Source organism: Monodelphis domestica, chromosome 1 (assembly GCF_027887165.1).
Source record: "Monodelphis domestica isolate mMonDom1 chromosome 1, mMonDom1.pri, whole genome shotgun sequence".
In the NCBI taxonomy this organism is placed as follows: Eukaryota; Metazoa; Chordata; class Mammalia; order Didelphimorphia; family Didelphidae; genus Monodelphis; species Monodelphis domestica.
Window position 1 is genome coordinate 44,074,254 of NC_077227.1, and position 22,807 is coordinate 44,097,060.

The 22,807-nt window shown below is 41.0% G+C and overlaps 1 protein-coding gene across 3 annotated transcripts in view; it reads right to left on the reverse strand.

Moving 5' to 3' along the window:
• RASSF4 (Ras association domain family member 4) overlaps positions 1-21,122 on the reverse strand; it is a 68,994-nt gene extending 47,872 nt beyond the window's left edge. For 2 of the 3 annotated variants that reach the window (XM_007478106.2, XM_016428189.2), the window contains exon 1: positions 20,982-21,093. The gene's annotated coding sequence lies outside the window, so the exon portion shown is untranslated. Of the gene's footprint in view, positions 1-20,981 lie in introns of all 3 variants that reach the window. The other variant, XM_007478105.2, reaches the window with a different exon arrangement.
• Between the last annotated feature and the right edge of the window lie 1,685 nt (positions 21,123-22,807).

Sequence of the window (22,807 nt, forward strand, 5' to 3'; positions counted from 1 at the left end):
ATGTTCCAGATGGTATTTGAGATAAACTCTAAAGGAAGCTAGGGAGCCTAAGAAGAAAGAGGTGAGAAAGGAGAACATTCTAGACATGAGAAGAGCTTATGCAAAGGCAGGGTGACTGGAAATGGCGTACTGTTGAAGAGAAGTAAGAAAATCAATTTGGGTAGACAATAAGGAAAGGAAAGGAAAATAATGTATAATAAGCCTGGAAAGGAGGGTGGGATCCATGTGTGAAAGGCTTTAAACACCAAAGAAAAAAATCTTTCCCCACTTGCTCACCATTAGGGATGGATTTAAGTAAAGGCGTCTCCAAATAGTTTCCTTTAAATTGCAAATATTACAGAGTAGGAAATATACATCACTTTATATCAATTATTACAATAGATAATTCTGTTAGATAAATGTTGTCACATTAGAGAGCATATAATTGGACCAAAGGAAATGGAATACAAGAAATAAATATTTTAAGGGAATTGGGGGGGGGTTTAAGAAGACCTCCAATTGGGTTATCAGAGTGAGATCTTAGAAAGTCAGGAAGCAACATGGAATCTTAGAATTGCAAAGAACCTTGGAATTGATCTAAATCCAACTTCCCTATGTGACATAGGAGGAAAATGATGGCAATAGAAACTGACATTAATGGAACACTTTAAAGCTTGGTTAGTTGGTTAGTTATTATCCTTCCTAATTGAAGAAGACCAAAATGGCATCACTGGTAATGTCTTCTGACTCATACATGAATTGGATTGAAATGAGGCAGGGTTGCCCAGTCATCAGCTTTATCAAAATCCAGGGGCAAGACAAAAATCAAGATGACTGGTGATGGCCTGGGTGTGTGTTGCCATGGATACCTGTTATCACTTCACAGCACCCTCTTCTGCCACCTTCATGGCCACTCAACAAATTGCTCTCATTGGCCCATTCTGTCAGGTGAAAGATTCACACACTTGGGTTAGAAACCTCCTAACTCACCAATGGTTTTGTGGCCTGTTGGTTATCCTCCACCTGGTTCAGCTCACCTGCCAAGATGGTTTAGCAGAGTATGGCTGCTGTGCCATGCTGCAACTTCTTAGAACCACAGGTGAGATGTGAGTGGCAAAAAGAGGAAAGAAATCTTGAAAAGGGCTTCGCAAACTCATACATGCTTTACCAGCGATCTCATTGGTGTCTCCCAACAGTCCTGGGTTAGATGCTATGGTTTTATTATCTTCACTTTATAAATAATGAAACTGAGACCAAAAGTTGAGGAACTTACCTAAGGCCACTGAGTACATCACAAGAAATAGAGCAGGAATATGAACCTCAGTTTTCTACAATCAATCCTTTTTCCACTCCACCAAACTATGACTGTGGGCAAGTCACATCTCTGTGCCCTAAAAAATGATGATCACAAAGGTCCCCTTCCAGCTCAGGTTCTAGGGTTTTATTTTTTTTTCTTTTATTAAGTTAAAAAAAAAAAACACTAAATATCCCTGAGTTCAATAAATGCATTCCAAACAGAGTTTCCATGACATCTACTGTAGGAATAGCTCATCCTTGTCCCTGTTTTTAGAAGAAATGGCCTTCAACTTCTGCAAACTTGCCAACTTTCTGCCCAACACGTTTGTTCAGCCCAACAGATGTTAGGATAAACTGTTCCAACATGGCTACAATGTGATAATTACTGGAGAACTCAGTCCAATGGGATTTCATCCATTTCTATACCTTCTAAATGACTGACCAGGAGTGATGGGGAAGCTGAAACTAGCATTTGGCTGGAGGCAGGAGCTTTCATACAATTAGTAACTTGCCAGCTCAAAGGAAGGGCAGGGAGCAAAATGAGGGAGAAAAGGAGCCTCTTAAGAGGCGAAACGGGTCAGCGCCACTGAAACAGGAGTCTGGCTTTAATTCAAACGGCCATTCAGTTAATCTCTGTCCCTCTGCCAAAGGGCCATTTGCTTCAGTCTTTCTCCACAGGGCATCTAAAAAGCAAAAAGCCTCATTTGGCAGCGAAGCAGCAGCCATAAAGGCATACAGTTAGACAATGGAGAGGACACTAAGCTTGGAATTGGAAAAACCTGGGTTCAAATCTCTCCTGACATTTATCAGAAAGCTGAGCTGCAGGAGGTGTGCTTACCTCTCCTTCTTATTGAGCTTTGTCTATTGATTAGATGTTTTGAAGGTGTTCTAGAGAAACAAAGGATTCTGATGGCCAGGAAAGAACTGAAGAGTTTTAGTAAGCTATAAGCAGAAGATAAGCCAAATGGACAGAATTTGAGCCTGCTTCACTTTGCAGAATATAATACTAGCTAGTGTAACAAAGAAGAAAAGATCTGAACTCAGGTCTTTTTGACTCCCAAGTCTAGCAATCTCATCCATTGTTCCATTGATATGAACGGATCTCTTCTTCCTTAAAGCCCTCATAGCATCACTTTTTTTTAAACTCTCCTACCCACTAAGTTGTCCTTGGAGGGTGGTTTTTGTGTGGGTGTCTTACAGGACCTGGAGTCAGGAAAACTTTTCCTCCTGAGTTCATGTGGCCTCAGACACTTAAGTCACTTAACCCTGTTTGCCTCAGTGTCCTCAACTGTAAATTGAGGAGAAGGAAATGTCAAAACACTCCAGCATCTTTGCCAAGAAAACCTCAAATAGAGTCACAAAAAAAAATTTTAGCTCCCTTCAAGGTTGTCCTTCAGGAAAAGGACTACTTTTTAAGTCACGTTTTTGTCTTTAGTGAATGTCCAGTAAGTGCTTGATGAATTAACCCATCATTCCTTGGAAACACAGTAAAAACCTCTTTTGTGTTTCAATTAATATGTTTTTTAAAAATGAATACAGGGAGCAGCTGGGTAGCTCAGTGGAGAAAGCCAGGCCTAGAGAAGCCAGGTTCTGTATTCTAATCGATCCTCAGACACTTCCTAGCTGTGTGACCCTGGGCAAGTCACTTAATCCCCATAACCTAACCCTTACCACTCTTCTGCCTTGGAAGCAATATACAGTATTGATTCTAAGAAGAAAGGGAAGGGTTTTAAAAACAATAATGAATACACTAATATTGAGTACAGCAATTTCTCCTCTCAAAAGTTCTTTCTAGACTTACCCGAATGGAGGAAACTTTATCAGGACTTAATTGAAATTCTTGGGAAATAATGCCCTCCAACAAAATCCTTCCTCTCAGGCCAAAACCTCTTTCTTTTAGTATATGTTTATTGAATTTAGTTGATTTTTAGGAAAGTATTAAAAGGTCAAGAACAAAAACCAGGCCCAGACAATGGAAAAGGGTAAACAAACATAAGGAGGAATATCTCCGGAATAGTTAATATCATGGCCCTCCCCATCCCCTGAAAGGATGACAGGACCCACCTAAGGCGGTACCCTCAATTCCTGTTCTGAAGTCATTAAGGCCCTAATTAGAGGGAGGAAGGAAGTCTCTGATTACTCTGGGAGTGGTCTAAGAGGGATGAGGAGTTTTTCTCCAGGGGTGTTCAGAAAAGATTACGTGACTATGGTTCCGTTATAAGGAGTGCTAGGTTGTATCCTTGATCACATTTCCCTGGTTCAGTATTCTCATAAAAGTAACTTGGGTTAAGAGCATGCATGGATTCTGCCATGGATTCTCTCCAAGGAGAACAATGCTTGAATCCGGAACGAGACTCAATTACTGAATCGTTTATGGTAGACAAGTGATTAAAGCAGAATACAAGAATTCTTTTTTTTCCCCCAACACTTGTCATGACAACCTCTAGCAGGTGCAGACACGGATGATGGAAGGGAAAAACTGACCATTTTAAAATTTGCTTTGGAACGCCCACATGGGGCCATGCCAACACTGGTCATTGACCTGTGGTTAATAATGCCGCTTTATAGAGATAGGAAGGGCAGCCCCATGGTAGAATGAGCCCTTATATCACCACAAATGCTGGTTGCCCTTGAAGAGCCTCCATTGTGGTCCTCTCCCAAGCTGCTGAGCTGTCCATCATGCGATTAGCTCTAAACCCTGACAGCAGCTGAACACGAATGAGCCAAGCTCATTTCATGATGTGAAATTGCCCAGGGTCCACGGTCTTTGAATTGTTTCTCTTGATAAATGGGGCATCACGGCTCAGAGTAAGAGTCAGCTTGGGATAGTGGATAGACAGCCCCAAGACTGGAAGACCCGGGCTCAAGTCCCACCTCTAATACATACTATCAATCAGTATTTATTAAGCACTTATGTGCCAAACACTGTGCTAAGCACTGAGGAACCCCTGAGCTCTTAACTTCTGGGGGCTCAGGTATGGAAAGACCTTAATAACTGTCTTTAGAGTCAAGATATCCTAGGTTCAAATCCTTTGTCCCTCATGACTTTATCTTTCTGGGCCTTAGTTTTCCTTAATTGTTCAATGAAAGAGTCAGCCCTTAAGCTACTTTCCCATTTTAAATCTATAAAGTTAACACACTATTCTATGGACTGTCTAATCTAGATTTTCGATATACACAGGAGTCATTTTTTAAATGTTTTTTTATGGCAGCACTACAAAGTAATAATTAACATTTAACAAGGAAATGCAGGCACATTATGAAAATTAAAATGTGAAATAATAATTCCATGCTTCCTGTGCTTACCAAAAGTCTTCCCACTTCCATTTCTCTGTTTATTCAATTGCTTCCTCATGGAATTTCCATCTCATGCTACAAATAATTGCTTGTTGAACTCTGACTTGGACATGGGAACCAAAAGTCAAAGGTTTCAAGCCTAGGATTTGCTGATTTTAAGAATGGAGGTACAAGGGGGGGGGGCAGCAGTGGATTGAGAGCCAGGTCTAGAGACAGGAGGTCCTAGGTTCTAGGTTCAAATCTGGCCTCAGCTGTGTGACCCTGGGTGAGTCACTTGACCCCCATTGCCTAGCCCTTACCACTCTTCTGCCTTGGAACCAATACACAGTATTGATTCCAAGATGGAAGGTAAGGGCTTAATTAAAAAAAAAAAAGAAGAAGAATGGAGGTACAAGGATTACTGCAACTGTGATCCTGAATAACCAGAAAGATGCTGGTATTTTCAGCAAAGATAAGTTCGAAGGAAAGGTATGTGTGTAGGCTTATGGGTAGTGAGGAAGTATAAAAATGCTTCATATCAAAGCCATATTGAGTTTAAGACCTGGGGGACATCCAAGTGGATATGTTCAGTAGTTAGCCCGGAATATGGGAGAATTCAGAAGAAATGTTAGAACTATTTTGTGCCATTTTAGGAGTCATACATAAAAATAATAAATTTATAGAATGCCAACCTGCCATAATGGATGGAAAGATGGATTGGGAATCACATAGGCCTTCAAATTCTTACTATATAACTAGTTATGTGATTCTAGACAAGTCATTTCTTAGTGTTCTCATCTGTAAGACGGTGATTTTAGTCCTCCTATATTGTAAAAGATAACTTAAATGGTTTTAATTAGGAAATATTGTTTTATTGACATTTTGTAGGTATAACTTCTACATGTAATTCTCCTAATGACCAATATTATAATAATGAGCAATACTCATAATAGAATAACAAAAAACAAGCTCAATTATTAATTAATTGAATAACTATGTATGTGAATCAGTAATCAATAATCATATTGTGACTAAAAATCACAAAGAAAATCCTCTGAAATGCCATGGCAAGATATCCTTGCCAAGGAAAGCCGTGCATGATGTATCCAGCATCCTGGAAGGTATGTAGCTAGTATGGTATCTCAGGGGGCTATGAAGCTACAAGGATGACTTTGGCTTTTACCATATATGGAACTGATCATCACATCATAGAATAAACCTTCTCTGCTCAGCCCTTTTGAGAAGAGATGAAGACCACTCCCTTTTTAAGGGGGAGGGTCTGTGAAACTTGACTCTATACAGATTGACACAGAAACACTGTGTCTTTGGTGGAGCTGGGATGAGCCTGGACTCTGACATTTTGTAATTCACAACTTTCTACAATAAATGTCAGTATGACTCATAATTGCTTCCTAGTATTTTTTTTTTATTTTTACAATGTGCTGTAATGTTCCACTTTGTATCTGCAGTTCTGCTTGGTTTGAACTCCAGGGAACATGATGCTCCTCCCATGATAAACTGATATAACCAGAATATCATTATCATGCCCTTAACTGAGCTTTGGATACTCAACACTTTCCCAACTCCCTCAGCTGCCTCCTCTCCACTCTCATCAGAGAACTGGAAGATGGAGCACTAAACTGCTCCCAAAGCCTTCCTGTAGAAAGAGAAGGGATCCAACTTGTATCTGCGGCTCTGCTTGGTTTGAACTCCAGGGAATATGATGCCCCAATTCCAATTCATCGCCCCTTCTTCCAGCATCCTTTCCTATGTTGTCTGCTCCCATTAGACTGTAAGCACCCAGAGGGCAGAGACCATCTCTCTCTTTCTTATTTGTATCCCCTGTGTTTAGAATAGTGCCTGGAATATAACAGGTACTAAACTGAATTGTGGTCTACCCTCATTGGAGTGTGAGTTCACGAAGGGATTGTCTGTCTGTCTTGCTTATATTTATATCATGAGTGTTTAGCACAGTATTCAATACATAGTGTTATTGTTGTTTAGTCTTCAGTTATATCCAACTCTTCATGATCTCATGAACCATATTGTCCTTGGAATTTTCTTGGCAGAGATACTGGAGTGGTTTGCCATTTCCTTCTTCAGTGGAGTAAGGCAAACAGAGGAGTTAAGTGACTTACCAAGAGTCACACAGCTAGGAAGAGTATGATGCTGAATTTGAAGTCAAGGGCTTCCTAATTACTGGTGCAGCACTGAATCCATTAAGTCACCTAGCTGCCTCTTTCAATATAAAGTGCCTGATCAGTATTTCATCCATTCATCCACCTATTCATTGGCCTATCCATGCGTCCATCCATCCCCCCATCTGTCCATAAATTCATTCATCCTTTCGTACCTACTTCAGAGTTGTTCTGTGGAACAAATGAGAGTACCCCAGAGAAAATAAGATGGCCAACAGTAGCAAATCTAAGCCCAAGGAGGATGAGAACAGAAAGGTCTATCAGATTTAGCAGCTGAGAGATCCTTCCAGTGTTGGAGTCAAAATCTTGATTATAAGAGATAGAGAAATGAATGGGTGGGGAGAAAGCAGAAGCAGAACAGCTAGCTATTTCTGGGAGCCAGGCTTTGAAAGGGAGGATATATAGGTCAGGTTGCTCAGATTACTTCGGAAACAATAAATCCAAAAGTCTAGTCTAAAGAAAGGCTCAGGCAAAATAGGACCTGAGAATAAAACTGAACAAAGAAAAAATAGGTAGAGTTTCAGATGGTCACATTAGCATTTCCTCCTGAATTTTAATCTCTCTTTTTCTCCCTACTCTTGCCCTGAATTTAACAGCCAGAATCCTGGTGCCACCCTCTTCTCCCCCTAAGGGGATGGGTTAGATAGCTATCTGCAAAGTGGTGTGGAAAGTACCACGTTTATCCACTTAACTTAAACTCATTCTCAACAGTTAGTCAGTCAATTATGAGTTTATTAAGAACCTACTATATGCTAGGCACTGTACTAAGCACTAGGAATATAAAGAAGAGCACAAGACAGCCTTTGCTTTTGAGGATCTCAGTTATTGGGGGAGACCATGAGAAAGCAACTATTTATAACCAAGATATTCATGGGATAAATTAGAGATTTATATAACTTCCCTACATAATCTCTATACTTAATTTATATAATTTCCCTGTATAATCAATATAAGGGAGGTATCTGTTCTAAAGGGGATCATCTGAGATTTGAAGGAAGCCAAGAAGCAGAAATAAGGAGGGAGCACCTTCTAGGCATGGGAGACAACCAGAGGAAATGTCCAGTGCGGTAGATGGAGAGTTTTGTTACAGTAAAGAGGCCAATGTCACTGGGAATAGAGGTCTGGGGAGAGTAGGAGCACTGGAAAGACAGGAAAGTGACAAGTTATAAAGGGCTTTGAGTGCCAAATAGAGGATTTTATATTTGATTCTAGAAATGATGGGGAGCTACTGAACTTGACTGAATAGGTGGTGACATGTCAAAATTGTAAGAAATATAAGGATGAACTTGGGAAGAAGTATGGAAGGAACTACCCTATGGATGGACAGATGGATGGATAAGTATAAGGATGAACTTGGAGAGAAGTAGAATGGGAAGAATGGGAAGGACTACCCTATGAATGGACAGATGGGTAGACTAGAAAATGGATGGATGGATAAGTATAAGGATGAACTTGAATGAAGAGAAACTTAAAGGAGAGAAACCAAAGGACAAGCATCTATTAAATATGAACCAATGGGAGATACATAGTCTTTGTCCTCAAGGAACTTATTAAGTAGATAGACAGTGCAATGAATAGAGTTCAAATCCTGCCTCACTTATTAGCTGTGTGACACCAAGCAAGTCATTGAAACTGCCTGCCAGTTTCCTCCAATGTAAAATAGGGATCATAACAGCATCTTCCTCAGAGATTTTTGGTGAGGATCAACCTAGAACAAATGCTTGTGTCCCCTACACCCATCTCTACTTCCTTTTTCAATTGTTCTCATTGGGTAGCACAATAGTTTGGTAAATTTTCCTGTTTCTCTATGGAGCAGGTCTTCCTTCCATCCAAGTGAGATGAAGAATAAAGCTATTATAGATATCCACCCACCATAAACAAGGTATTTGAGAGCCATTCTTTGGAAATCACATACTCCCATGATGCATGGGAGCATGCATCATCATCGTTCACAAGTGCAATCTCTCCCAGTAAACTCTAAACTCTTTTAAGGTAAGAAGGCTGGCCAGTTCATCCCCATAATGATAAGAATTCAGGCACTGATGGTTGAGTATTTCACTTTTTCTTGACCAGTCTCAGGCTAGTATTTCACATTAGGAAGACCACTATGTTCTCTATGCTATTTTGTCAAGTGGGTACTCACTGCCTTCTCCTCCCTACTCTGGCTCAGAAAAACATAATGATATCAACACAACTCTTCTCGTTAAGATTCTCTCAATAAGCTGTCCTGTTATTTGAACCATCTTTCTGACTTCCCTCTCCAAAGTACCACTTTGCACATGCATTGTTTTTCCCTATTAGAATGTGTGCTTCTTGAGTGCAGAGGACTATTTTCCTTTCTTGTATTTGTATCTCCTGTGCACAGTTTCTGGTCCAAGGTAAGAACTTAATAAATATTTTTGTTCATTCATGTGATCATAAATATAGTTAGGAGATGCCTTAGGAGTCATCCAGTCTACACATTCATTTTATGGATGAGAAATCAAAGGTCCAGAGGCATAACATGACTTGCCCAAGGTCACAAGCTCTGAAATTTAAAATGTTCAAAACTGAATTTCTGTTTTCCCCAAGAAAATCTCTGAATCTCCCAATTTCTTTAGGCCTCAACTAGTCTCTGACTCTTTTCCTACATTCAACTGCAAAGTCCTGTGGGATCTTTTCCCCCATATCTCTTGCTTCCTCTACTTATTCCCTCTTCTTTCACCCTAATTCAAGCACTCATTCAAACTCTTTAACAAAGTTTTCAATGCCCATCTGACCAAAAAAAAAAATCTAGTCCAAATCTACTTTTAAATCCTTATTTCCATTTTGGAGTAAAAAAAACATTATATACTGTTTAGAGTATACATCAGTAAAAGGCTTTATTCATCCATAATTGCAAACCAAGGCAAAATTTGGACCACTGAAAATGGAAGTCTCTATGGGGCTAGAAGAGTTTAAAGGCAAAGCACAAAGAAAGAAGCAATGAATTTCAAGAGAGAAGATCCAGGTTCAAATTCTTCATTTCCCATTTACTAACTCTATGGGGAGAGATAGATTGCTGGGCCTGGAGTCAGCAAGATCTGAGTTTCAATCTGGTCTCAGACATTTACTAGTTGTGTAACCTGGGGCAAGTCATTTAACCCAGTTTGCCTCAGTTTCCTCATCTGTAAAATGAGCTGGAGAGGAAAATGGCAAACCACTCCAGTATCCAGCCAAGAATACCCCAAAAGGTGTCACAAAGAGTCAGATACAACTGAAATGGCTCAAGAGGAACAATAGGACTTATATGATCTTTTGACCAGTCTCTTCACCACCATGGGTCCCAGTTACATCATATATAAAATGAAGGGGTTGAAATAATGTTTCCTGAGTTTCTTTCCAGTTTTAGATGATTCTTTGATTCTAGATTTTCTGTTTATTTAGTATTCAGAAAACAGAGTTCTATTGGATTGACAAGTAGATACAATCCCAGGTCTTGGAAGGGTTGGTGTCAGAGAGAGAGAGAGTGTGTGTGTGTGTGTGTGTGTGTGTGTGTGTGTGTGTGTGTGTGTGTGTGTACACGTTTTAGGAAATGTGTCCTAATCTTCTAGTCTTAGTCTTGCGGGTCTGAGACAAGGTAGACTATTAGTGTCTTTGTCTTTGACTGCCTGTGATCAAATTAAGGTAAAAGGTGGTCAGAAATAGGGGTTAGAAGTGACTGTTCCTTTACAATGAAATGAAGTCATTCTAAAATTATCCTATTTGTGTTGATAAAGGGAAAACAGAGTGCCTCCCCACCTCCAATCCATGTCCCCTTACTTCCCCCTTCACATCCTAGATTTCTAACAAACCAGAGGAGCTGCTGTTCTCCATATTGCTCTTCCTGATCTTGCCTCAGTGCATTTATACACTCCATCCCTTCCCTGGACTCCATACACATCTGTGGTTGCTAAAATCCTCCTCTTCCTTCAAAACCAGCTGAGGGGATGAGTTGTTCCTCCCTCCTCAATCTCTCTGCCCCCTCTTTTTGACCTTTTTAGGTACTTCATCTTCTAACATATTATTGCTGAATGTGTACATATTTATGTTGTGGCTTGGAAACAGGGCTGGATTTGAAGAAAAAGGACCTGGGCTTATGTTCTGCTTCTATTGCTTCTTCTCTGGATGATATTGGTCAAGTCAATGTTCTGAATCTCACTTTTTTTTTTCTTCCACAAAATGATGAAGGTGGATTACATGATGTCTAAGGTCCTTTCCAGTTCTGAATCTATTTCTAAATGCATTTCTGTATTCCAGTGGATCTTCTAGAATGTCTAGAATGAAAGCTCCTTGAGAGCAGGGAAACTATCATTATTTGTTGTATTTTTACTCTATAATACCTAGCAGAATGCCTTGCCGTTAATAAATGTTTACTGAATTGTTGAACTGAATTGAGTGGAGCTGGGGCACAGGGAATAACCATCCCCATCCCCTGGATCAAATTAGATGGTGCTTGAGAGTAAGCTGGACAGGAAGAGGGAGAACCAACAAGATGCTACAGGACGATATATAGACCCTCAGACAGAATCAGGAGATGGCAAACTATAGCATCCTCACTAGGGTAGATTTCTGGGTCTATACCACAGACATAAGCTAATTCAGTCAAAGGAGCAAAGTAACAGGTGTGGTTCTCTAATGCTATTCTAGGAAACATCTGACCATTGTGGCACCCTGCATGTAATAGTGAAGTGGAAGTTGGGAGACCTGAATTTTAGTCTCACTCCTTCTCACTGCAAGTCCCCTTTCTGGGTTCCAGTTTTCTCATCGGCAAAATGAATGGTTGGACCCCATGCATGATCTTTAACATCCTTCTTGCTTTAAAATACTGTAGCACTTCGATTCTATGAAGCATTCTTTCAGGAAACAAACGAACAACTAGGGGAAATGCCAAAGGTTTTTCTCCAGTACTATAATCATTGTAGCAGTGAAGAAGAGACACGCCTATTATTTACTGATAAAATCAATAGCCATCTCATGATTGTGAGAAGACATGAAAACTTGAAAGGAGAACTGAATGACAACTTCCTCCAACTGAAGTGTTAATATCTGCTCTCCTAAAGTTCACTTTTTTCCACCAGGTCCTCTTCACTTGTTCCTTGTTGTTATCAAAACCAAGTCTTCCTTACCCTGAAACTTATCAGTTTAGTAACCACAGACAGGAAAAGTCCCCCCTCCTGCCTCAGACACCTCTAAAATGATGAGGACATTTGTGGGATCTCTGGCTGAGGTGTCAGGAGACAAATGCTGAGAAACTAGAGTTTCCCCTTGCCCTAAAATCAACTGAGAACTCAAATCTTCATAGTGGGTGCTAGATTCTAGGCCTAGGAAAGACTGAATGAGATGATGCTGGGATCATTAACTACCTTTTAGGGAGAAACTAATTGTAGTAGCCCAATCCAAATCAAAAAACTTTTTCTGAGTACTTACTTTATGCCAACTGTGGGGAATACAAAGAAAACAGTTTCTGCTCTCAAGGAGCTTATAGTCTAGTTGGAGAAAATCCATGAATACAAATAGAAAACAGAAAAAGGATTTCAGAGTCAGAAGGAATATTTGACATTCCTCAGCCCAAAGCTTAACTAAATCATCTTTCCAGGATCCAGGCAAATAGTCCAAGGACCTGGTAGCATGAGTCACTCACTCTCTTGCAAGACAACCTTTTCCATCATTGTTATTTTTTAAACAGTTCTGATGTTCAGTATAGTATTTTCCTCAACATACAAAAATCTGCCTTTCTATAACCCCCACTTATTGATCCTAATTCTTCTGTCAGGATCTACTTTGAATATATTTAATTTTTATTCTACCACATAATCCTTCTAAATGCTTGAAGACAACCCTCATGTCTTTAGCCAATTTCTTCTTCTCTTATGCTAAGCATCCATAATTTCTTCAACCACAACAGATCTCACATCCATTCCTTTATTTTCCCCAAATAACCACCACCAATATACAGGCACTTATTATCTCTAGCCAGACTTACTCTAATAGCATCCTAATTGCTCTTTCTGAATTCAGATCCTCCTCCTCCTCCTCCTTTCACCCATACTTCACATAGCTACTTCACTGATATTTGAAAGTACATGTACCATGTCCCTCCACATTTAGTGATGCCTTCTCTAAGAAGGAGGGGAGGGAGGGAGGAAATTTAATGAATATTTCAAGGTAACAAACAAATTAATTAATTAATTTTAAAATGTGAGTGGATCCCTGTTGCTTCTGAAATGAAACACAAACTCTACTGTTTAGCAATTAAAGCCCTTTACAATCTGGCTCCAGTATACTTTTCCAGGCTAATTAAACATTACTTATCACTCTACCTCATGTACTTTATGTTCCAGACAGACTGGCCTATTTGCTATTCCCCACTGATGAGCTGTTTCTAGTCTCTGTATGTTTGAACAGGCTATTCTAGGTCTTTTCAAGGAATGGAGTTGAATTGAATGGATCTAGGATGGGAAAAAAGCCTGGACTCATTCAAGGCTCAGATGAAGTGTCACCTCTTTCTGGAGCCCTCTTCTGATTTTCTAAATATTATTGCCCTATTCTACCCAGAAATTACTCCATAGATATTTTGCATTTAATAAGAGCTTAGTATTTATGTAGCATAAAAGGCTTGAAAAATATTAGCTCATTTAATCCTCTATGCTAGAAGGTAAGAGGAGCTACTATTATCCCTGTTTTACAAATGAAGAAAGTTAAGGAACTTAAGCAGAGATTAAATGCCTACGCCTAGTAAGGATCTGTGGTTGGTTTGGAGTTTGGGTGTTCCTGAATCCAAGTCAAGAACTCTATCCATTAAGCCAGAGCAGCCTGCATTTCATTTCTAAAAACCCATGCCTTTTCTCTTCTATAGGCTACATATCCTAAATTCTCTTAACACTGAATGAATAATAAAGCTGCCTTAAGGTCCCCTCATCATGCCAGATACTCTCCTTTGGATGCATTCCAGTTTATCAATATAACTCCTAACAATATGGTACCCAGAAAACACTCAGAAAGGATACAATGGAACCATTCCCTCCCCTGTGCTGGATATTATTTTTCTCTTAATGGAGCCTATGATCGAATAAGCCTTTTTTGCAACCACATCAGAATTCCCATTCATTGAGTTTCCCTCTTAAAGCCCTAGGGTCCTTTTCTCACACATGGCTTTCCTAATGTACAGATCTGACCATGTCACTTATCTATTCTAGAAAATTCAGTCTCTGCTCACTGCCTCTGGGATAACTGACTGCTACAGGGGAAATGCTGAGCTAAGTAAGGGCTGGATTCCCTGCTCCCTATCTCTCTCCCTCTCCTTCCCCTCCTTCATTCTCTACTTGGGAATTAGATTTTAAAAAAACAACTAAATGTAAGACTTTACATTATTGCTTATTAAATTTGTATATTGTTAGATTCAGCTCACCACCCGTCATTCCAGCCTGTCTTTATGAAGTGAATTATGAAGTGATCCAGCTAGCTCTTACTGAAGGTTATCTGTCATCAATTAGATTGGGGAGCCATCAGTATCTGCATGAGGAAACCGCAGACCAAAGAAATTGACTCTTGTCTACAATCAGAGTGAATTTTAGAATCAGAATTTGAATCCAGATCCTTTGAAACCAAATCTAATGTTTTGGGGGGTTTGTTTTTTTATTTCCACTGTAGTTTCCTGACACCATAATAGAATTCAAATCATAGACTCCATCTGACCAGAATATTTAACATGGGTAATACAATAGCTGCCATTTATATAAGGTTAGGAACTGGAACTGTGATTTTATTGGTCAAGGGTAATGACATCAAACTCAAATAGAAAGGGATCTCTGCTGGCTATACCATGACTTCGAAAAACACAAAGTAACATTCCCTATGTTGTATTGTAGGCTTTTTTTTTTAACTCTTCCTTTCTGCCTAAGTAACGACTTTAAGACAGAAAGGCAAGAGTTAGGCAAACAGAATTGAGAGACTTGTGCAGGGTCACACAGCTAGAAAGTATCTGCAGTCAAATTTGGGGTGGGGGGAAGACAGAGACAGAGAGAGAGTCAGAGAGAATTTCTAAGTAGAAGTACAAACTATCCAGAGGCAGAAAACCACAGAGAAAAAGTTCATAGGTTCATAGTCTCAAACTGGAAGGAACTTAGATACCATGCAGTCCAATACCCTCCCTCTTCCCATTTTACAGATTAGGAGACAAGCTCACAAATTTTAAATAACTTGTCCAGATTTACAAGTATTACAGCTAGGAAATGAACACACATTCTCTGATTTCAGAGCTATCAAAGCACATAAATTTGACTACAACAGAAAATACATGAAAGACTAGTAAAAGATTTGATTAGAAAATTAGAGTAGCAGAGTCTTAACCTGTGATCTGCAGAACACAAGCAGATGTCAGAGGGTCTACAACATAAATAGGGAAATTTTACATGTTCATTTACACTAACTTTTGAATGAAAATTAGCATTCTCTTCAATTATGAATGTAGGCAACAAACATATTTGAAGGAGTCCAACTTCAGTAGATTGCCAAAGGGGACCATGACACTGAAAAGGTAAGGAACCCTTGAGCTAAATCCAGATGGGAAAATTTGCTAAACCTTTTGGATTCTAGATTTTGAGGACTTTCCTTCTTCCTCTGGTGCCCAACTTTAATTTATACTCCACCCAGATGCCAAATTAATCTTCCCAAGGTACAATGCTGTCCATGTCACTCAGCTGATCAAAAAGTCTTCACTGACTCTCTAATATTACTTCCAGGATCCAAAATAAATTTCTCAATCTGACGTTTAAGACCCTACCCCAGGGGCAGCTAAGTAGCTCAATGGATTGAGAGCCAGGCCTAAAGAAAGAAGGTCCCGCATTCGAATTTGGCCTCAAACACTTCCTAGCTGTGTAACCCTGGGCAAATCACTTAATCCCCATTGCCTAGTCCTAATCATTCTGCATTGGAGTCAATATATAGTATTAATTCTTGGACAAAATGAGTTCTTTTACAAAAAGACCCTTCCCAATCTAGTAGCAAGCTCTATCTTACCTTTTCAGCCTTATTTCCTATCATTCCTCATCATTCACACGAAATTGCAGCCAAATAGGTTTGCTAACAGCTCTTTTCCAAGTTTCCATCTCCTCTGCCTTCCTTGTCTCTCTGCCTTTTGGAATCTGGACCTTCCTTTAAGCCACAGCTGTTTCTTCTTACCAAATTATGTTCAGATTTTCTCCTCCCTCCCAAGTTTTGTTGGTATTCTCTCCCTCCTCATCTCACATTTATCTGCATAAATGGTGAATCTCCTCCCCTATCCCAATAGGAGTATGAAGGCTCCTTGAAATGAAAAAACATATTTTATTTAGTCAATTTAGAAAATTATTCCTTGGTTACAAGAATCATATTCTTTCCCTCCCTCCCCACCGCCCACCCCTTCCCATAGCCAAAGCACAATTCCACTGGGTTTTACATGTGTCCTTGATCAAACCATTGCCATGTCGATGTTTGCGCTACAGTGATGGTTTAGAGAGAGGCCATTTCTTTTTATCCTCGGTGCCTAGCACAGGTGACATATACAAAGCAAGAGTTAATAAAAGTTTGCTGAATTTTGTCAAATGATAACAGAACCTGGATTTAAATCATCTAAGCTCGAGTTAGAATCCTAAATCCACCAGTCTGACCTTGAAGCAATTATAGATCTTTATCAGTAACCTGGACCAAATGATGGTGCATGTGTGAAGGCACTTTTAAAACTGTAATGCGCTGCATATAAATGTAAGTTTTGGTGATAGGCATGACCTGATCCCTTGTTCATTAGGAAAACTAATCAGGTAGCAATGTGTATGATGGATGGGATGGAAAAATGATATTTGAGTATGGAAGACTGAATAGGAGGTTATTACAAAAGTCTAGGAGAGAGATAATGAGGATCTGCCCTAGTTAGAGTAGTAGCAATGGGAATGAATTTCAAGAATGCCATAAAGGAAAATTGCTACCATTGGATTGATCAGCTAGAAGTGGGAAACATGAGAGGAAATAGTAAAAGATGACTGAGATTTCAAGTGTTAATGCCTGGCATAAAGTCAGAACTATTAATAGATTATGGGAAGTAAAAAAGAGGAACAAGTTTTAGGGGAAAGATGATTTCAGTTGGGGATATATTGAGTCTGAGTTTCTGGCAAGGATGTGGAGACATTCAATTTGGAGTTGTCAAGGAAAACACCTGAGAAAAGATCACTGGATTTGGTGATCTAGGAGGTGAGAGCAATACAACAGTGGAGACAGGAGTCAGAGTACAAGTGTTGGTGGTGAAAAGTGACATTAAAGATGGAACCCAACTTTCCTGAAGTTTGGTCATGAAATGAGATGAATTACAGACAGCTCAAGGGAAGGAGTCTTTTTTGAAAAGTTAGGCAGATTTCGTACCTATTTTTACACAGAGAAGAAATTAAAGTACAATGATACACTAGGCAAGAAAAAGAGGGGAAAATGAATGTAGCATGATCCCAAGGGATGAAGGAAAGAGAAGAATTTTAGGGCACAAGTGGAAGAGAGGCAGAGGTGAAACCATAGAAACATTTTGAAAAATGGATTAATAATAATAATTAGCTAGCATTGCTATAACATTTTAAGGTATGGAAAACATATACAGATACTATCTCATTTTATCCTAACAAATACCTTAGGAGGTAGGTGCTATTACCCTTCTCACTTTATAGATTAGCAAAATGAAACTGAAAGTTATTTTTTTTTCCCCTAACTCTGACCTTCAGTCTTAGATTCAGTACTAAGTATTGGTTCCAAGGCAGAAGAGTGGTACGGGCTAGGCAATGGGGTTAAGTGACTTACTCAGGATCACACAGCTATTTGAATGGAGATCCTCCTATCTGTAGGCTCTTTATCCACTGAGCCACCTACTTAATCTATGAAGGTATTTTTCCTGGGATTACTACTCAGATTATAACATGAAGCTGGATGGCCAAGTCTGTTGAATTAATTTATCAGTGTGTGTATGTATGTGTACAGGTATGTATATACTCATATAATTTCTGATCCATGTCATATGCCCTGAAGCTGAACTTTCTTTTAAGCATTATCTCCTAAAATTAGGGTATTAGTTCCTAGGGAGCAGGTACTGTCTCATCTTTTCTTTTGTATCCCCAGTGCTAGGTACATAGAACATACTTAAATATTTTTCCATTCTCGTGTTCTCTCTCCCTCTCCCTCTCCTCCTCCTCTCTCCCTCTCCTCCTCTCTCCCTCATGTTCTCTCTCCCTCTCATGTGCTCTCTCTCTCTCTCTCCCTCTCATGTGCTCTCTCTCTCTCTCTCCCTCTCTCATGTGCTCTCTCTCTCTCTCTCCCTCCCTCGTGTTCTCTCTCTCCCTCCCTCGTGTTCTCTCTCTCCCTCCCTCGTGTTCTCTCTCTCCCTCCCTCGTGTTCTCTCTCTCCCTCCCTCGTGTTCTCTCTCTCCCTCCCTCGTGTTCTCTCTCTCCCTCCCTCGTGTTCTCTCTCTCCCTCCCTCGTGTTCTCTCTCTCCCTCCCTCGTGTTCTCTCTCTCCCTCCCTCGTGTTCTCTCTCTCCCTCCCTCGTGTTCTCTCTCTCCCTCCCTCGTGTTCTCTCTCTCCCTCCCTCGTGTTCTCTCTCTCCCTCCCTCGTGTTCTCTCTCTCCCTCCCTCGTGTTCTCTCTCTCCCTCCCTCGTGTTCTCTCTCTCCCTCCCTCGTGTTCTCTCCCTCCCTCGTGTTCTCTCCCTCCCTCGTGTTCTCTCCCTCCCTCGTGTTCTCTCTCTCCCTCGTGTTCTCTCTCTCCCTCGTGTTCTCTCTCTCCCTCGTGTTCTCTCTCTCCCTCGTGTTCTCTCTCTCCCTCGTGTTCTCTCTCTCCCTCGTGTTCTCTCTCTCTCTCATGTTCTCTCTCTCTCTCATGTTCTCTCTCTCTCTCTCTCGTGTTCTCTCTCTCTCTCATGTTCTCTCTCTCTCTCATGTTCTCTCTCTCTCTCTCTCTCATGTTCTCTCTCTCTCTCTCTCATGTTCTCTCTCTCTCTCTCTCATGTTCTCTCTTCCTCCTCTCCTATCTGTGTATGTGCACCTGTCACTATCTGTATCCTCTTTCTCAAAAGCATTAATAAATTTTTACTGTATGCCCAACATACTGAGGATACAGATTAAAAAAAAAATCAGTCCCTGCCTCGAATTCTATGAGAAAAAATGTACATATGAGTAAATACAAAACATATACAAAGTAAATACAGGGTCAGTGAATAGGGGAGATCCTAGCCACTGGCTCAATACTCTTATCTAGGCCAAGGGCTACTAAGAGACAATGAGCTCAGTCAAGAATCAAAAATGAGGAGGAAATGGAGCTTAGTCAACAATTGGGGAATTGTTAAAGTCTCTCAATGATCCCAAATCATTTCCTATTACAAAGATCCATCTATTTTTTTTTAACAACATTCTTGTGGTGATGCTACAGGGCTGGGCATTCTTCTGCTTTTTAAAGAATTTTATTTTCAGCTCCAAACTCTCCCCATCACCAAGAAGACCAGAAAAAGCACCATTCTTTATTATCATCCAACTGGTCCATGAGGGAAAAATCCTTATTTTAGAAGTATAATAAAAGATTGTAAATATGTTGAGAATAAGGCCCATGCTACTATATGTCTTCATTTCCCCCATGGCACCTACACACACATTAGACTCCAAAATAACAACAAATATCATATAACACTATCTTCTGCCTTCCTGAGTACACACAATAGCAAAATCGTGTCATCCAATCACAGCATTCATTGTCCCCCTAAAAATTCAAGCATCATTTCTCCACTGTTGATTTAAAATTATCCTAATCTATGTATCAATCAATGCATTAAACTGAAGTCAGGAGGCCCTCATTACTCATCTAATAGGCACAAAGCACTGTGCTAGGCACTAATTACACAAAGGCAAAAGGAAAGCAATCCCTGTCCTCAAAAAGCTTATTTATTGGTCCTCTGACACCAGTAAATTATATTGCTGCCAAAGCTGCCATTAAGAACACACAGGAACTAACGTGGATTTAGTATACATTAATGGAGGCGTTTTTATAAAAGATACTAAAGGCCAAGGCCACCAGGAATCTACTGTACGCGATAAAAACAATTGATTTCAGCCGGAGTTTCATACCCCATAGAACAGTATTCTGAACGTGACAGCAGGGGAGGGGCCCGGAGAGTCGGGAGATTTGCTTCTCACGGGAAGTTCTGCATTCATTAGCAACAGCTACAATAAACAAGTGTGTGTGTGTGTGTGTGTGTGTGTGTGTGTGTGTGTGTGTGTGTGTGTGTGTGTGTGTGTGTGTGTGTGTGTATTTTCCCCAATGAGCAGCACGTAGTTAATAGTTTACTAAGAAATGGATACAATGGAATAAGGCGACTTCGCTATCTCCGAGGCTCGGAGAAGTTGGAGATGTTTCCCGTCCACCCCCATCTCTCCACCCCCTAGGTTTGCCCATCTTTAGAAACAAGCATCTTGAGAAGTTGTGGGCTCCAAGTGGGATGAGAGGGTGTGGGAGATTCGACCAGAAGCCCAGCATAGCTCCCGTTTCCAGATTCACGATACTAAGAAGCCCTTTCTCAACAGCTTGGCCCTTCCCTATCGAAAAGGTGGGGCAAGGCAAGACGCCCAGGTAGGTACCAGGGAGCCAAGTGTACAATTCCCACGTGATTAACCCACGTGAAATTCCCGGGGGGCGCGGGTAAGGGAGGGGGAGGGTCTGTCAGGTTCTTCTTTTGCCCTGCCTGCGGCCACCTGGGTTCCTCTACCTAATACCATCTTACGAGGGGAAAGAAACCCAGTGGTCAGCAGAACCTAGAGCATCCGGGGGACACATGTTTCCTCTACATGCCCCCAAGGGAGGGCACCGTCTACGTTCTAGCAATAGTCATCTGGTCTAAAGGGGCAGTGGAGAAAGTAGGGGGTGGGGTGAATTTCAAGGAGAGGTGACTAGGAACAAGACGAGAGTCCTTCTGGGGCAGTGAGACACAGAGATGAGTGCGGGGTACTGCGGGGTGTGGAGTAGAGAAGCAGGCTGGGCAGCATCTGCCTCGGGAAGACCAAAGGCGTGGTTACGCCAGGGGATCAATAAGTGTCCTCAATCCCCGGGCAAGGCACAGAGCCCAAGCAAAGGCGCCTTCTCCCTTCCTGGCTTCCCCGGAGCTGGGGACAGTTGGAGGGCTGTTCCCTACTCAGGCCAGAGTGAAAGGGTAAGGGTGGAAAGGAATCTGCATCACTCACCCACTAGCGATTCCCGAGGCCAAAACAGGCGCGTCCACCCAGAACGCCCTCCTCGCCCTGCGCGTGGCCGGCTCAGCTCCCAGCAGCAGCCCCGGCCAGTGTACCCCCGCCTCTTGGCTCTCCTCATATTCCCGCCCCTGCCCGGTCATCTGCCAATCACCGTGGCCCCGGCAGCACCTAACCCCGCCCCCGCTCCCCGTGGTGGGATGGGCATGTTCAAAGGGAGTGAGAGAGAAGCTGAGGAAAGGAGGATACTGGACTCGCGGAACTTGGGTATTCAGGGGTCTCCAGTCTCATTTTCCTGGGCATCTACTGCGCCCATAAGAACAGTGTGCAGTAGTCCTAGACACTGGTCAAAATCTGTGGAGCCTATGAAGCACAAGATATCTGGGAGAAGGCAGCCAGGAAGAGGCAAGATGCTATTGTAAAAAGGATGCATGCGAGAATTGAGTTTCAGGATCCGGGTGCGAATGCAGTCTTAACTCTTACTACTTGTGTGACAGGGTGCAAATCAATCATTCTCTCTAAACCTCAGTTGCCTCATCTGTAAAATGAAAGGGTTGAACTCGATGGCCTCCTGCTCTTGATCCTATTATCCACCTATAATTCCCTATTTTGAGTAAAAGGATTTCCTTTTGTTAAAAGACACTGCTTCCTTGGTTAGAATTTGGGGGGTTGTCTAAATATTCATTACTGTGGATAATAATGACATTGATCAAAGTTCAGCAGCCCCAGTGAGCCATCGCTGAAGTAAAAAGAGCTCTAGCCCGAGAGTCAAGATAATGCTTTGTGACTAGCTGTGTGACTTTAGAGGATTCCTTTCAACTCTTTGGGCCTCAGTTTCCCCATCTGCAAAATAAGAGTGTTAGATATCTATAAAACTTAGAATCATCGGGTTGGAACTGGAAGGCATTTTACTGGTTAACTAACTCTCATTTTACAGACAAGGAAACTGGGATACAGAAAGGTGAAGTTATTTGCCCAAGGTCATCTAGGTAGTAAGTGGAAGAACTAGGATACTTAGCAGTTATTAAGTTACATTATGTCCTTAAATACAACTTAAATTTTCCTACTTTCTATTTTTATTTCATTTTGGCTGTTATGCCATATTTGATCTAGTTCAAGATAGTCCGTGCCCTCTTAGGAATTCACTATCTAATAATCAAATAGACTTAAGACACTCCACTTCCCTTTTTTGAATTTTCACTAACTCCTCTCCATCCTGGAATGTTCCTCCATCGCATTTTAGCAGCAGCAGTGAAAACATTTAGATAGTACCTACTATGTACAAGGCACTGTGCTAAGCACTTTACAATTAGTTTCCTTTTTTGATCCTCACAACCACCTGGGAGGTAGGTGCTATGATTATGCCCATTTTATAGATAAGGAAACTGAGGCATGCACTGCTAAAGTGACTTGCCTAGGGACACAGAGCTAGGAAGTATCTGAGACTGTATTTGAGCTCAGGTTTTCCTGATTCCAGGTCCAGTGCTCTATCCATCCCACCAGTTAGTTTTCTAGTTTTCCTTTCCATCTAAAATGCCACCTTCTACAGGAAGTCTTTGCTGATCCTTCCAATTTCAAATGTCTTCCTTTTGATGATTGTTTCTACTTTGTCAGTCAATAAGTATCAGCTGTGATAAGTGCTGGGGATACAAATAAGAAAAGGGCAGTTTCAAGAAGCTTACAATCTGATGGGAAAAAGTACACAAAAAGGAAGCTAAAAAGTGAGGGAAGAAGGGAAGCCACCAGAGAGTACCTTTGGGTATGTTGTTCCATAGTCCTGAAAATGTCTGAGCCCTCTATAAGGGGAAGACAATTTATCC